The sequence below is a fragment of the Petaurus breviceps genome, unplaced genomic scaffold (assembly GCF_028583685.1).
Source record: "Petaurus breviceps papuanus isolate PSGF00001 unplaced genomic scaffold, PetGlider_PUasm1.0 90823, whole genome shotgun sequence".
Classification (NCBI taxonomy): domain Eukaryota; kingdom Metazoa; phylum Chordata; class Mammalia; order Diprotodontia; family Petauridae; genus Petaurus; species Petaurus breviceps.
In genome coordinates, this window is record NW_027187352.1 from 21,503,683 (window position 1) to 21,508,141 (window position 4,459).

Genomic DNA, 4,459 nt, shown 5'->3' on the forward strand with positions numbered 1-4,459 from the left:
CACTCTTTCCATATTACTCCCCTCTGATAACTCTAGAGTCCGACTGCAGAGTTGTTGTTTGACTGACTGGCCTCACTCATGAAACTCCAGCTCCCATCAGAAACTCTGCTTTTCCCTGTACCATGCTAATTTTCCCTCTTCACCCCAGTCTCTTAGAATCTATGACTTCCTTCTAATCTCACCTCATCTATCACCTTCTGTGGCAGTCCTTTCCTAGTCCTCCCTGCCCCCATTAGTGCCTTCCTCTCCACGTTACCTTCTATCTCCTCTGTATGTGTCTTGTATGTATCTATTCCACTGGAATGTAAGCTACTTGAGGGCAGGGACTCTTCTGTATCTTTGACACAATGCAGTGCTTGGCACATAGTGACAGCTTAATAAATGCTGGTTGGTTGATTTGTAAGTTTTCTTGTCTCTGCTATCAAGAAAACATCCTAGGGGGAAATCTCGGTCTTCTCAGCCAGGATCTTTGACCTTTCTCAAGTTCTGCCCCTGTAGCTGAGCTTCATGAGAGGCCTGCCAAGGTGATCAGCTACACAGCAATTCAAAAACCACAAGAGGCAAAATGACTGACTGGATAAAGTAATAGAGACATAATTTAATGTGATGGCAACAGCCAAGGCAAATGCTGGTAGTGGTAAGTGTGAGAAGGAAGTATGCAGTGCATGGAAGTAAAGAAAAATGGCAGGATGGTGAAAAGGATTCTCATCCTTCCAGGGGGCTTTGTGCATGTCCGATAGGCACACACTTAAGGGAGGAGGTCCAGGGAGAGCTATGAAATAGCCAGGATGGGTTTCTTCCTATTCAATCCCTCTCTGAGCTTTATCTCATTATTTCTCAATCAAACACAGAGTCAAAGGTAATCAGCATGTTTTGACTGCTTCTGAATTGTTTCCACAGTAAGGGAACATTCTTACCATTTTAGGCCTAAGGAGCTGATTCTTTTTTCACAAGTGCTTCTATGCAAAGGAGAGGAAAAAAAAAACTGAAAAGAAAAGGGAAAAAAACCCAGTAGAGAGAACCTACTTTAAGCAGCAGAGTCAGTCTAAAGGTCTCATTCCTTCCTGGTTACAAAGAGAAACATCACTATTTCACCATGGGGATGTCTTTATCTCTTAGCCCAGCTATGTCTTTGTTGGATATAACTGTCTAAAAGGGAAAGGTTCTTTTGGAGCCAATCAAAAAAAAATTCTAGATTACATTTCAGATTGCCTTAAGCTTCACAGGAGGGTTTTTTTTCCCCCACCAATTGCACATAATTATGCCCCTTGGTTTTTCATAGCTAAAGATGAAAGTGTTTTAGGAAAGTTGGCGTGACTCCTTATAATTCCATAGTCTAAGAGACTCTTTCTCTTAGAATCCATCCTCAGTGTTAAACCTTCTCCCTCTTCCATATAGGATCATAAATTTAGAATTGGAAGGAGCCACCAAGGAGACCACCAAGTCTGTTACCCTCTTTCATCTTTCTCCTCTTTTCTAGCCCTTATACTCAACTTCAGTCTTGGGACCCTGAAGATTTGATTGGAGAGTGCCCACCATATCAATCATGCTTCCTTTCACTCCTTTGTCATTTTTTTTGCCAGCCAAGGCATGAGTGCTCTCCAAATCCTTCTCCCCCTTTTCCACTTCTAGAATCCCCATAATGAAATCCATACAGCCACTACTATTGGAAAAGGTTATATCAATCTGCTCTCCCATGGCTCCCATCTACTTAGAGTCCCTGTAATGTTCCAAACCTTGACCAGCAGTCTCATATATGTTGTTCCCCTATTCAATTGTAATAGTTTAGTTTGCATTTATCTAGTACTTTAAGGTTTGCAAGAATTTTGCATGTGCTATTTCTTCTGATCCTCACAACAACTTTGCAAGGTAAATGCTTTTATTGTCCCCATTTTAAAAATGGGAAAACAGAAACTGAAAGAGGTTAAGTGACTTTCCCAAGGTCATACAGTTAATAAGTATTGAAGGAGGGATCTGAACTCAGGTCTTTCAGCTCTAAGTTTAGCATGGTATACTGCACCACCTAGCTCTCTGTTGAGGACAGAGAAAAGATGATCTTAATTTTTTGATTTTATTTTCCCAATGCTTAACACAATACTCGGCACAAAAGCAACACTTGATAGATATTCATTCATTCATCCATAAAAAGATCAAGTGACTTGCCCAGTAAATATCTTGCTAGTAAATATGTGAAATGGAATTTGAGGCCAGGTCTTCTTGACTTCAAGTCTGGTGCCTCATCCACTCCCCATGCTACCTTTCCTAATCTTCATCATCAGTTTTCTCTTCTCATAGGGAGAGGACATGACATGTTTGGTCTGTGTAAGTGCTGAATGTTAGCCATCAAAAGAATGCACTTCATGCCATAAATCAATTAGTCAATCAACAAGAATATATCAAATATCTACTAAGTGCCAGGTACTGTAGGACAGTATGTCATATGTATTATGATCAGAAGGTCATATATTTAAAGTGGGGTGAAACCTTAAAGGTCATCTATTTCAACCCCACTCTTTAAAGATAAGGAAGCTGAGGGTCAGAGAATATGAGACTTACCTAAGGTAACTCAGGGAGTTAGTGACAGGCAGAATTTGAATCCAGAACCTTTGACTCCTTTGGCACAGTGTATAGTATGCCAGATCTGGATTCATGAAGACACATCTTCTTAAATTCAAATCCACCTTAGACAGTTACTAGCTGTGTGACCCTGGGCAAGTCTCTTAACCCTGTTTGCTTGTTTCCTCATCTGTAAAATGAGCCAGAGAAGGAAATGACAAACCACTCCAGTGTCTTTGCCAAGAAAACCTGAAATGAGGTCACAAAAAGTCAGACATTATTGAAATGACTCAACAGAAACAACAAAACCTTTGACTCCAAAGCCAGTGTTTTTTCAGATGTTAGTGGCTTGCCTTTCCTCCTTCTATCTCCTTACCTGTTCCTGACCTTTCAAGACTTGAAAGTTTTCCTCCCTTTTTCAACATCATGCTCTATTTCAGCCTCTCGAATGTTTGCTTTCTGGAGACACACCAATTCCTAACCTAGCCTACCACTTGGCTTACTGTCATTTAGATTTGTATGTGTTCTTTGCTCCCTCTTTACCTATAAAGAAATTACCCACATCACTCTCTCCCTCTTGGTCCCTGCTCCCAAGCCTCAGTAATTTTGTTCATCATTGGCACATGTTGATCTCACCTCATCACCAACAGTAACAAATTATGATAACATTAATTGAACATTCTCTGTTCCAGGGTAAGAGACAAGAGAGGTGACCACATACTTTTATAATTGTTGAAAGAAATTCTTTCAGACAAAACTGAAGATTAAGGTACCATTTAGATAAGCCCACAAGTGTCCTTTTTCTAAGGAAAACAAATAGATGTTAGTGGTTGTGACCATCTGCTTTATCACGTCCTTGCATCATTTGTTATATGTTCTTTTTTCTTCAATCTCCCACAGGATACAAGTACAAAGAATGAAACAGTTCCTATTTGCAGAGATTACGTTCTAATCGATATTACATTCTAATATATATGTATACATATTTACATATATGTGTGTATGTATAACATAAACATAAAGTTGATAAATACAAATACATACAAAGTGGGTGGTACAGTGGATAGAGCCCTGAGCCTGGAGTCAGGAAGACTCATCTTCCTGAGTTCCAATCTGGCTTTAGACACTTACTAGCTGTGTGACCCTGGGCAAGTCACTTAACCCTGTTTGCTTCAGTTTCCTCACTTGTAAAATGAACTGGAGAAGGAAATGGAAAATCACTTCAGTCTCATTGCCAGGAAAACTTTTAATGGGGTCGCAAAGAGTTGGGCATGACTGAAAGTTATGGAACAACAAGAAAAACATCAATAATAGCTTCTACTTCCCAGGGTTGTTGTGGGCATCAAATAAGATACCATCTGCAATTAGTTCAGTGCTTGGCACTTATTTAGTGCTTAATAAATGCTTATTCCCTCCCTTCACCACCTTTATGATGTCCTTCTATTAGCATCTAGCACTGGGTTCATTGATAATTAAGTATTGCCATAACCCACATCTAAGCAGACTAGCTTCTAGCAAAAGAGGAAGTAGGGAGAGGACCTGTGATCACACTGGTAGTGAGAACTTCCACATAAGGAAACTCCTTCTACAGGAGCAGATCAGAACCTTTTCTACAACTTACCATCTTGAAAAGTTTCTTAAAGGACTGTGAGTTTCACTAGCCCAGGGTCATGGGGTCAGGATGTGTCAGATGGGGGTCTTAAATCCAGGTTTTTGTGGCTTTGAAGCCAACTCTCTGTCTATTGTGCCCTAACAGTTCTCATAGGAGAAGTATAGGAACACTGTGCTTTAAGGTTTGCAAAGTGCAATTTTTCTTACAAAAATATCACATTTTATCCTCACAACAACTCCTGGGAAATTACTCCTGGTAGGTATTATTATCCTCATTTTACAGTTGAGGAAA